The sequence below is a fragment of the Apteryx mantelli genome, chromosome 2 (assembly GCF_036417845.1).
Source record: "Apteryx mantelli isolate bAptMan1 chromosome 2, bAptMan1.hap1, whole genome shotgun sequence".
NCBI classification, from domain to species: Eukaryota; Metazoa; Chordata; class Aves; order Apterygiformes; family Apterygidae; genus Apteryx; species Apteryx mantelli.
Window position 1 is genome coordinate 69,964,867 of NC_089979.1, and position 13,231 is coordinate 69,978,097.

A 13,231-nucleotide genomic window follows, 5' to 3' on the forward strand; every position below is an offset into this window, starting at 1 on the left:
TTCTGAAGAGTTACTAAAAATATTAATTTGTGCATGATAACTGATTTAAAAAGGATATTTATGAAACATAGCTCTTTGTAGAAAGCTGCTTTTTCCTTGAATGATTTCAGTGTCAGAAAAATATATATTAAACTGTACATCTAAGTTGGATTCTCTGGAATCTGATAATTTCTGCTACATATCAGGGTGTTTTGAAGATTTGCTGGCATTTTTGCCATTAGGTATTAGAACCAAATATTCCTCTTTTGTTACATATTGGTCAATACTTTTCTCTGTTGTGGAATTTGTTTAAAAGAAACCTTCTCTCAAAATGCCTTCCATCTCTGGTCATTAGCAAAATGCCTTCTTTTTTCAAATTAACTACCATTAGTCCCCTTGGTCCCAGAGAAGATGAGAAAAACCTACATGCTTCTTGTTTGCTTGTTGCTGTTGATTGTTTTTTAAGGTACCATAAACATCAGCATCACATTAACTGAATCAGGATGCCTAGTTTCTAAGTGAACTTCACCAACACAAATTTAATATTCCTCGTGTTTCTACCACTTAAATCAATGTAAAAAGAATCCAAAATTTGACTTTTCAAAGAAAGATCAAATTGGAAGAGGTCCTCAAGTGACAAAGGAAAGATTAAAAGGTATTAAGGGACAGTTTTTTAAGAGCAATGCCCTAAAATGGGAGTTAGATGTACAGGAACTTTTAAAGTCCTACAAAGCTCTGTCTGTCTGTCTGCCTGTCTGTCTCTCTATCTAGCTATCTGAAATAAACATTATTAAACAGCTTCCTTAAGTCCTTTTGTGCTAGTGGAAGACAAAGAAATATTAGGCAGAAAACAAACTTTTAAAAACTTCTTATGATTTGCAACACAAAAACAGTGGGATTAGGTTTGTTCTTGCTGTTCTAGCCAGGACCCTTTTCTTACCTTTGCAATTAATTTGGCAAATGATCAGGTTAAACTAATTTTCTCATGCACAATTACAGGTGAAGCACAAAAGGATTCTACAGTCCTGCAAGATGGAGAGAGACTGGTGTTTCTTCAGTATATTTTTTAAATGCACATCACCTATATAATGCAATGATGTGGTAAAAGATTTTTGTCAGTATGAATTTGGGCTGAATGTATTATTTATGAGTGAATTATGCAAGTCATTCCAAATATGTACTGACAAAATCTTTATACCACGAGAGCACTGATATTGCCAATGTCAGGCTTCAAAAATCTTGAGTCAGGGTGCAAAATACTGAAAGTGGATTAAAAAACAAGAAGTACAAAAATTGCAGATGCTTAGGGTTTGTTTGTCTTTTGGATTGTGGACTGCTAAGAGTTACGTTCTTAAACTTTACTTTGCAGAAGTATGGTAGAGAAAAGCACTGTTTTAAAATGAAAGTAGAGATTATCTTTTAACCACTTGACCATAAGACTCTGTCCTTAGGAAAAAAAACCTGACACGCCTAATCCTCATAAAATTGGTAATAAAAATGCAAGAGCTGGGAATGCTGCAGTGCAAATGCCAAGGATTTCCAAGTGAAGATGATGCATATTCTAGGTATTAACTATTTTATTAATATAATTGATTTTCTTTCTCCAGTTATAAAGCTGTAATTGCTGTGAATCCCTGTTTCATGAATCCTATTGTACAAAATTCAGTGGGGTCCAAAAGCATCTTTGAAAATGATATAAAGAGACCTAACCGCGTCACAGTATTACCATTTCCAGCCCAGATTTTCGCCCTGCTGGTGATGCTACAACAGATTTCTGCAGATTTTGCAGCACGTGTATGTGCATTCCCTGTTTGTGGGAGAAGTACTCATGGGATTGTGGTTACCTGCACCTCCAGCGTGTCAGGCAGGTGTGGTTTTGGTTGGGGCAGGAATCGTTGCTGATGGAGAAAAAATTTTCCGGAAGGTTAATTTAAATGTGCCAAATGACCAAGAAGCTGGGATGGCGCAGTGTGATCTCTCTGCAGCTGGCTGTGTTTCACCCGTTCCCAGTTAGGAAACTGCCTCGTGCAGACAACATCAGGCCAAAGGGTTCGCACAGTCAGCCCGTGCTGGCTCTCGGCATCGGATCTGCAGCACAGCCTCATATCGAGAGGCATCTCGCTCGCTGGCGCGGTCTCCCCCATCCTGCAACATCCCTCTGCTATGGGCAGCATGACCACGCTGCCTCTGATCCCGTTTTTATGCCAGCGCTCTCTGGCTCCCACGTGGTCATGTACCGTTCTGCACATGCCAGCCCGGCACTGAGGGCTTTGCTCACTGCCTGCCTGACCACATGAAACAGAGTACCCCCCACTAAGGAAAGATGTGTATTTTACAAGTGAAAGAGGTAGTTTTACTTTTAAAAAGGCTGAATCTCTTCCCCTGGATCTGGTGAGCCAGGATGGGAAACTGATGTCTGCAGAGGTGACACGGCAGGGTAAGACACTCATGAATTATGAGGGCAGATGTCAGTTCCAAGTGACATGTTTTCCATAACCTACTGCCTCTCTTTGTTTATCCATCAAATACAATCTATAAAGCAACTGCTCATCTATTTAGTCTTGGGTAGGGCATAGAAATGCAAGTCAGACCTCAAATTTAGTTTGTCATTTGCCTTCTCAAAAGGAGATGTGATTTATGTTTATAATAGAGTATTTGAAATGTCATTTAATAGGAAAACAAACGGCAGTTGGATTCCCATGAGCAAGGAAAGGAGATTGTGAAACTTTGAATTAAACGGTTTTATCTTATCACACTTTAAGTTACATATTTTCATTTTAATTGTAAAAATTATCTGCCTTGACATATCTTTTCCATTATTTTTGTTAAAGGGTATTCATCAGCGGTGTTAATGATGACACAAAATTTTAATATATGCATTAAACATTTAAGTTTTAATATGTTAACATGACACAGGATGTGAATAATAACAATGTTTTATATATGAAGTGAAAACATATTTTATGTTGGAAATAGTTAGAATGCCTGGCAAGTGACTTATATCCATAACAATTTCATTTAAATATTGCTTTTGCACCCCATCTATCTTAGATGCAATTTTATAGTCCTTTTTAAAAATTCATTTCAGCATGACCTCTTTGAGGCTGCAACTTAGTGCCTCTAGCCTACATATTCAATTGCACTTGTACTTGTTCCTATTCAATTACCTTTCAAAGTGCAGAAACCAGCAAGTGCCCAGACCTGAACTGCATTTACCATTCTGGGACTCTTCAGGAATTACAACTTCTGTTCGGTTACACAGTAATAAGGCTAAAAGGCAAGAGGAAATCCATCAAATTGCTAAAATATGATGGTCTATCAAATTTGATTTAGGTCTTCATAATTTGGGAAGCAGACCTTTTGGAACAGCCAGGTAGTTCCTAATATCAGATTATATTCCCTTGAATTTTGGAAGATTATGATGCATATATACAACAGCTTTCCTTCTACTTCCTCACATCATACCTTCTGCCTTGTGGCTTAACACTAAGTATCTCAAAAGCTATAGGGAAAGAGAAACCTTTGAAAAGATATATCTTAAGGAAGAGGAAATGTTTCTGTGTTTTAATGTACCTAAATGGGAAAACAATTTACAAAACTCCCTGCAAAATTTCCATCTTGTACTGGTTTGTTATCATAAGAACAAGTTGTGCTGACACAGCCAAGGCTCTCCTCTCTGAGACTGTACACAGCATAAATGTAAGCCTAGTTTTTTTTCATGGCAGTGAATACACTTCTTAAACAAACCTTGCCCTACCCCAAAGGTGCACACTTTTAAGCTGGTACAGCTAAAATGCATGTTAAAAAAATCAGAAAACAGGCATTGCTACATATTGATACCAAGTGTCCTTTGGAGCAGCAAATAGGCTCCCCTGTATTGAGCACTTTTACATTCCTTGGCTGAAAATGTATGGCTCTTCACAGAATACATTTCTCGCAGTTCGAGCAAAGCAACACAATGGCAGGCAACGCTGTCCAGCAGCAGACTGGCCCCATCCCAGCACCTTGGGTGGATCCCAGACAACAGGGAAGTGGTCAGGAAAAACACCAGGGAAGAGCATCAGGCACCCACACACCACGCATGGAAGAGTTCTTCCTGGGACAGGCTGAGATTTCTTTTCCTCAACATTGAATTGCAGTTGAATTTGGTGGCATGATACAACAGGCAATGGGGAGATACTAGAAAAATCATCCTCTCAGAAATGCAGCTTAAGAGCTAGTAGTAAATATGCAAATATTAACATGCAGATGGGATACATTTTTTCTTTAGAAATACAAGCTATAATTTGCTTCTATGTTTATTTGTGTCTAGTATGTAATGTCAAGCACTTAAAATATTTATGGTCATGTTGGTTCTAGTCCAGCCTTTTGATCTTTCCTATTTGTATCTTTTAAATGAAATTCCATGTTCATGAGCTACAGTGAAACTATTCAAAAAGGTGTGTTTTTTTTTTTTTTTTTGTTACAGAATTGTAGAGGTTCAACATTTTTTAAGAGCAGAAATGGATGGGTCAAAATTTATTTTGAAGAGAAGGTTTATTCCACTTACCATTTACTTTTTTTTGTTGTTGTTACCTCATTTTAAAGAACAAGTGTGAATACAAGAGTCAAAAAGATTGTTCCGCCTCTACAGACAATTCACCTACAGAGGCTCAGTCACTGATGGAAAATTGCAAAATGGAACTTCTTTTTTCCCTGTGGTGAATAATTTATGCTTTGGAATGGTTTCATCATCGAGCGCTCTTCAAGTCATTAAACCGAACTAAAGAAAATGGGGTGAAGTCATCATCAGAGAAGGTCAATTTATGGAAATACTGTTATCTCTTTTACAGTATTATTAATACCTGCTGACACCTCCATGTTCGAAGGGGCAAAGCCAATCATTAGCCTATGAGGTGTAAGGAAGGTCTCAAACACATGCTCACAATGAGAACATCGTTATTTTAAAAGTGATCTGAATGCAGCAGCTATGGAAAGGAGGAGACAGGGACAAAGAAGGAGGGAGGGACAGCTCTTGATCTGAAAAAGCCATAGACATAAAAACTAACTTTTAGCAGGCTACTGTATCTCTTGCCAGGAATCTGCATGGTGCTATTGTTGCCCATTTGTACTGCCTATTGGTATCTACACTGCAGATCATTTTGATCTCTGAAGAACAGCCAGAAGATTTGTCTTTAATTTTAGAAAGAAATAACTTGGCTGAGTGTTAAAATGAAAAGGTATTTGCCTCCCTTTGAAACTTGTGTAATTGTAACATTTACAACATGTTACCTATTAATGTCTATTTAAAGCACACTGTCACCTGGGAAAAGTTTTCCTACTGTTTTCAAACTGAATCACTTGCATGTAGATTACAGATATGTTAATCTTTGCAAAGTGCCTGTCGTGATGTGAAGGTTCAGATAAAGCCACTCCTCTAGCAGGATTTTTGGCACTGGCAATCACCACCAGTAGATGTTAAAGAATTTGCTTAGCTGAAAATACTATTCCACTGCACGAGTTTAAGAGGATATAATGCTTCAGTGACCAGATTATATATAGTCCCTTTAGAAATACATCTGCAAATTCTATACACAAATTAATTCCATATCACTCCACATGTGTATCATAATATTTAAAATGAACATATCATTAATGGACAGGATACCTTGTAATGGTGAATGTATGTAATAGGTATTTCCTGAGCCAGTACCCCCTAACTTTGGCTTGCAATTTTTAAAGTCTGATGATGATTCAAGTACACTTCTCTCTTTGATGCAGCATAAAAAATCTGAATCCTGAACAACACAGAATTTCCTCTTGCAATTAGTACAAATCTTGCCTTTAATTTGCAGGGAGTTGGACTGACACTTCATTTTTTCAGAGTTGTAAAAAGAGTTTACCTGGACTTTTTTTTTCTAATGGAGGCTTCCAAATTGGAATTGAAATCCCAAATAAGCTATCTGACCTTGACAACGTGATTAATAAGAGCTGCTGGAGCCACTGAACATTTCAAAGTGAAGTGACTTACTTAAATACATAACTATGGTTTTAGGATAATTTAAGGATGCTATTTTTAAAATGATTTAGCAATAGCATCATAGAAACATAGGACTGAAAGGTGTCTTTAGAATACTAGTCAATCTCCCTCCTTTGAGAGAAGGTCAGACATACTCAGATCATCTATCTGATCATTGCCTAATCTGTTCACAGAAATCTTCGATTACGAGGTTAAATAACCTTCCTAGGCAGACTGTTCCACTCCTTAACAATTCTTATGGAAAGTTTCTCTTTAACATCTAATCTAATCTAATCTAATCTAATCTCTTTCTTCCTTTCTATAAATTATACCAGTGATTTCTTGTCCATGGTGGGTAAACATGGAGAACAGCTGACCACCATTCTCTTTATAACACCTTCTGGCATATTATGAGATGGTTATTGAATTGCTCCTCAGTCTTCTCTTTTCCAGACTAAACAAACCCAATTCTTCCAACCTTCTCCATGTTTTTAAACCTCTAAGCAGTGTTTTTGCTCTTGGCTAGACTCTCTCTAATTTGTCAGCATCCTTTTTAAATTGCCATGCTCAAAACCAGGTTGAGTAGTTTAGCTGGAGCCCTACTACTACTGCACAGGACAGAATAAAGACCTTCATGTCTTACTTATGACACTCCTATTAATGCATTCCAGAATGACATTGGCCTTTTTACTCTGCATGGTGTTGGATCGTATTAAATTTTTTAATTCACCATTAATGACAGATTTTATTCTGCTTAGCATTTTATATTTTTGAGTCAGTTTTCTTTCTTCCCAAGCATAGCCTGCCCTTGAATTTCATTTTGTTGATTTTGGATTATTTCACTAACATTTTAGGATCACTGTGAGTGCTAATCTTGTCCTCCCAAGTGCTTGGAACCCCTCCTAGAAAGATGCCATCTGCCAGTTTTATGCGGACTCTTTAATCCATTGTCCAAGTCAGTAATGTAACTATTCGATAGGATTGGATGCAGCACAAATTTGTTGTGTGAGTTTTACAGCAAGCCACTGAAAATGACAAAGTGTAGGGTCTATTTTGACGGAATTTCCTGCTTTTTTGTAATCCTACTTTATTCATTCATAATTACCAACTTACTTCAACATATGAAGGCTTACCTCTTTATGATTAAATCCCTTCACAAGTATCAGCATCTGTAAGTAGCTGTGTCAAAAACAACATGTCTTTCATAAACTGCATATAGAAACAATTATGTCATTGCTTTTTCTTTTTACTTTTTCTTCAGCCCCTTCCAGGAGAGAAATGCTAACTACAAAAGTCCTTTGTCATGCACTTTTTGCCCTGATTTATGACACACTTTTGCAGAGATGCTTAGAAATAACTTTTGGTTTACCACTGAAATTGTAGCTCATGATCCATAGTGTCCTATAGCATTTCTATAAGAACAGGTAAAACTGTTACTGCTAGAGATTCCATATACTGTACAGAATGTTCTTTCCTTACATACTGTGCACAATAATTTTATGAAGTGGGAGTGCCCATGTATGCGTATATGACACTTGTTTTGCGCTTGTGATGTGCTTTCTGAGAATCTCATAGGATTGCTAAACCACACAGTAGATTACTGTGGAGTGCCACTGCTTACTGATTTTACCCATTAATTCACCCACACTGCCAACAGTAAAACTTAATAGTAATTATGCACCTAATTCATTTAGGTGTTTTTGTAAATATTGCTCACTCACTTACTGTCTCTCAGGGTGCTTCAATAACTTTTAAATCTGGCTTCTAATAAATAATGAAATGTAGATGCTGCCCTCAGCTTACCGGCTTTGCGTTAGCATTGCCTGCATCTTGCCTGTCAACTGGATTTAGCGTATTTGCATAATTATGCTTCATTAATTCACTATTAGATTTCTGAAACAAAAAAAGGAAAAAACAAACCAAACAAGGAAGCAGGGAACAGCCTATGTTCATGAAGTGTTTAAATGCATCCTGCTAGGCATGTTTGAGCGGATCCTATTTGCGCATTTAGTTTGAAAAAAGTAAAACATTTAAGGTAATTAAAATAATTCTGAATTCAGTTTTAAATCCTGCTGGCATTATTTAGTATTCTATGAGAACTGTCGTGCAAAAAAGAAGAAAAAAGAGGCGAGTAAATAATCTTTCCCAGCACAATGAGTTCAAGTCCTACTGCTATTGAAATGCATAACAAAAAATGGGGTCTTTGGGGGAAGCAGCATATAACTTCAAGTTTTGGCAAATGTCTTGATTTTTAAAAGAATCCACAGTAGCACTAAGAGCCAATCCTCTTTAACTGCCAAGCTAATGATGGCTAAAGGTGCATAGAATAAAAGTTTTGCTTTTGCTAACTTGGGGATTGGAAGCTCAGAACAAATCTTGACATCTTTTCTGTGGGAATGGAAACATTTCCGTCATTGTAAAGTGGATAATTCAAATGTACAGTCAAGTAAGGATTCAGTACGAGTGTGCAGGGACACACTCTGAAAACACACAAGAAAAGGAAAGCTTTGCACAGATGCCAGAGAGAGATTACGAAGGGTTGAGCTATTGGTGAAACACAGAGAATTCCCTGTTCAAGAGATCCAAAAGGAAAGAAGGGAGGTGGAGAGTGAGAAAAAGAAAAAAGAAGGGAAAACAATATGAAAAAAAAAAAAGATTTTTTTTTCCAAAATCCTGAGGTCTAACATTGGTTAACTAACTCCCAGATGAGAAAACCAACGGCCATTACAGAAGCATACAAAAATAGGCTGAACCTCTGGATCCTGTATCTCAGGAGAATACCTAGTCTGTCCTTCTACCTTCCTGATGGGAACAACTATATCTATGTTATTCCTGAAGGGTATTTGCCCAATGTGTTCTTAAAATTCTCCACTGAAGGAGAACAGCTTCCTTTGGCAATCTCTTCCAATGCTTCATTACCTCATTATTAGAATTTTTTCCCAAAATCTAACCCTAAATCTTCCTTACTTGAAATGATTTCTTTCTTTATCCTCAGTGGACATGAAGAATAGTTTTCCTTTCCTTCCTGCAGCACCCTTTCATACCTGGCAAGACCGTTATCACGTTCCCCTTCAGTTTTCTACAGCTGTTGCTTTTGACCACCCCAAGAGCTTCAGTCTTTCCTTACAGCTCATGTGCTCTGGGTTTCTTGTCATTCTTGTTACTTTCTCCTGTTCTCTCTCCAGCTGATCTGAATCTTTCCCTGTCTGTGAGGCATGAGTAGGTTTCCAAACCCTGTGGCAACTAGATGCAAAAAGGGAAGATATGGCCTTTAACACATCTTAGATTTAATCCTGAAAAATTCACATGATTTCTTTAAAGGTGATAAGCACAGTCCTCACAGGGAGGCGATGTTACTTATTGTTTCATCTATGTAAGGAATGCCTTTCCTTGATTGTTTGCTTGCTGTATATTTGTCATTGCTTGGCTAAGGAGTTCTATGACTATTTGAAGAAGTAGCACTGACATTTTCATCAATTACAATTTGGTTCAAAATTCAGCTACTCAGCACTCTCTATATTAAACACGGCAATAAAATAATACTTCTATCTGCACCAAAGAAACCAGTGAGAAATAATGTTGAACATGAAATGAAGACAAAATCCCTTCAGTGAAATTCAGATTTGTTTTTTTAGAATTTCTAGGGCTGTCAGGTCTGATTTTGAGCTATTTCTAACGTTAAGTATTAAACAAAAATTCTTTTCTGAAGTATGATTCAGGAAAAATCGTCTTGTGGGATTGCATGGGCATTGTGTTTCTGTTCATCAGCATGAAATATGCTGCATTTACAAGTAAAAAAAAAATTAAATTAATTAATGTATATTTCTTTTTTAATTGCCACTCTTGGAAGCTCAGCATGTTTGTGAAAGTCAAGAGCAGTTTGTTCTGGCTTACACATCACTGCCCGTTACCCAGAGCAAGCTGGGGCCTGGAATAGGTGCAAAATAAGTTCAAACGAGGTTCATTGCCACATACTGGAGGTAAAGATTCTCCTACTATAACTTACTTAGTAACTTAACTGACAATACAGAGAGCTAAACAAATGTCTCCTGTCTAACAAACAGCTGTATTTGCACTCCTACAGATAATCAGTGAGCATTCAGCCACAATGAATGGATTGAATAAGGCTGATAGTTCCTTACCTTAAGACTTAGAGAATATTAATGTAACACACTGTAATACATGTGACCCCAAAATGTGGGACACGTGCCAACCATACAGCCATGCTGATCTTTGGCACCCTGTCACCTTGCTCACAGTGGATTGCTGCTGACAAGTTGTAAGTCCAGCTTGGCTGGATTCAGCTAGGGGATTTGATCCTTTGTGATTCTGAATACTTCTCTGAGTGATACAGACCGCCCACTGTAAGTCAGCACTTCATGGAAAAGGCTCAGGAAATTGCAGAAGTAAGTCCAGGGGCTGCCAACCCCTGAGAGGAGACAGGGAAAGCAAGAAGTGACTCAGAATGGTCCCCAGCTCTGTTTTCTGATTTCCTCCAGTTGCTCCTGTCATCAAAACGTACCACCAAAAGGTTGTAAAAATCATAATTAATGGCCAGTCTATGTGTGGGCCTTTTCCTGCAGTTCCAGGCATGAGGTTGTTGTGGCAAATTTAAGAAGAGGGCCTTTTGGGGGGGTTCTTTTTTGTTTTTTTGTTTTGTCTTTGTACGAACTGGACCCAGTCTCTGCAGGCTCCAGGGTTCTATTGTTCAGTTTATTAGCCTTTCCCAAGAAATGTAGTTTTAACCATTGAGGAAAAACAGGCCAACTGTTCTGTTTCTCTAGAGAAACCAACTATGTTATGATTATCAGAAAAAAAAGTTAGGCCTGAAACACTTTTCTCATTCGACTATTTTCCTTTTTACTGGCTCCATCTGCAGCTCTCAGGCTCATGTTCTGTAGGCAGGCATGCACCCATGCCATACAGCTGACTGTGCATTAAGCTCATGTGCACAGTTGGCAGAATAGTTTATTTCCATCAGCTTGGCTTCTGGGACTCACTTTTCTATGAATGCAGAACAGTTAAGAGTCTCCAGTGCAAGACTGGAGTCCCAGTTGCTTTTTATGTCTATGTGGCAATATACAGAATGCCAGGCTTCTGGGCTTGAGCCCAATTTTCCCAGAAGACCAAAGTTTAAGCTCAAGAATTCAAATATGAAGCAACTAGAATCTTTTACACGTGGATGCAGGGCTTGTTAAAATGTTTTGGGGAGTTCAAGAGCAGGTTAAATTGTCTGTTGAGACAGCAGATATACTTCTTCAGTATATAAGTAGCTGTCTTTTCTCTTCTGACCTACTCACAAACCAGTCTTTCTTTTGATCTTTCATTTTTTTCACTGTGTTTTGTGAACTGCATATAATTTACATGTCTTTTTTCATGTCCAGGTAAGGTGAGAAAATGGCCCTTTATGTCATAAAAATCTAGGAAAAAATCAGCAGGCAGCAGGAGCAATTTTAGCCGGAATTACTTTATTTACTTGTGAATTAGCAGAGTTGTGGATGGACTGGAAGGAGAAGATGAAGTTACTTGCCATGATTCAGATCAAAAAACAATAGGTATCAAATGGGGCAGTGGTTGCAGAAGTACAGTGTGACTTAGAGCCAGGGAGGTTGGTCATGACAAGTATGGTCCCAGGTAATACATTTGGCTGGCTCTTCCAAAAAGAACATTTTGCACATGCAGGCTGAAGTTACAGTATGGATCAAGTCAGAGAGCCCATCTCTGAAGCATTTATAGATGGTGTGTGCCTTGACCTGATACAGTAGGCTATTTTCTAAACAACTGGCTAACCTGGCATCCTTTATGGAAGCAAGGTGTTTCATAACTCAAAGCACTTTTCTGGGCATGTGGACTCTGTGCTCTCTTGGACTGGGTGTCCTTTGGTTACCTTTGTTTCTTGCTCCCAATGGAAGGGAGGAGGAGGAGAGAAGTGTTCCCAGTGAAATGATTCAGCCTTGTGCAGCAAGAAAACAAATACTCTGTGGAAACAAATACTTATAAGCACTCAGCTGTGCTTTCTGAAACTCACTAGTCTTCATTTATTGCATTTTTTTTTTTTATATTGGCTATAAGAGTAAACAACAGACCCAAACAACTGCTAGAAGAACAATTGTCAGTATTGTGATTTTGTATTACCCATGTATAAAAAAAGTGGTCAGGGTGAATCAGCAATGGGCTGTACAGTAACACAGAAAATAATGTAATCTCATTACATAAATCACTAGGGATGCCTGATCTGAGATGCTGTACTTTGCATGGTCATACAGTTCAAAAGGTTATTGAGAATTAAGAGTATTTAAAGAAAGAGGATCATGATGAATGGTCTCAGGTAACTCTCAAGTGTAATGAGGAAATAATCCTTTCCCTTTAAAATGAGAATAGAGAACATTGTGTATATTCATAAGATTAGAGAAAGGTTTGGAGGAGGTAGATTGAGCATCTCATAATGCAAGGACAAGGGAGTCGCCGTTGAATTGCAAGATAACAAATACACCTCAGATTGAAACGGTGCCTAAACAATGAGGCCCAGGAGCCATGGAATTTGAAGAGGAAATTTCTCTGAACAGTAATAGGACTATCCAAAACTATTGCACTTTTCTTCTAAAAGACAAATTAAACCACACAAATCTGGGTATAAGCATTTCACTCTTCTAACTTAGAGACCCAGATGAGAACTACTTCCAGGCCAGAGTGTTAGAGACCAGATGCTAGAGTGGTTGAGCCACTGCTCTGATGCTGTCTGGCATTTCATCTGTTTCCCCAAAACATTATCACTTAGGAAAGAGAATATGGGTGGGGAAATTAAGTGAAAATATTACTGTCTCATTAGATCTGATTTAGTCTTACATCACAAATTGATTGCCAGCCACAAGGAATGGAAAGGAAACTAGCTGGCAGGGGAGTCAGAGATTGAAGAGGCCACTATACTGGCAACAGTGGCACTGGTTCACAATCTGGAACCATAAGCAACAGAAATCTCCCAAAAAAAGCTACCATTTTTTGAAAAACCTGGAGAGTCTAGTGGCCTTTCAAGTTGAGGCCCTGATTCTTGAAAGCATTGATGATGTGGCTGCCTGTGACAGCAGAAACATAATGATTTCCAGACTCATGGATGTACCCATTTCTACTTGTTCCTGCGTTCAAATGTCCAAACATAATAGTTTGACTGCTCCGGCTTCAGACAAAGCCCAATTTAAGTATAGAGCACGATGTTAAAGCTGCCCAACTCCTCTGAAGTGAAGAGGCAGCCACTGA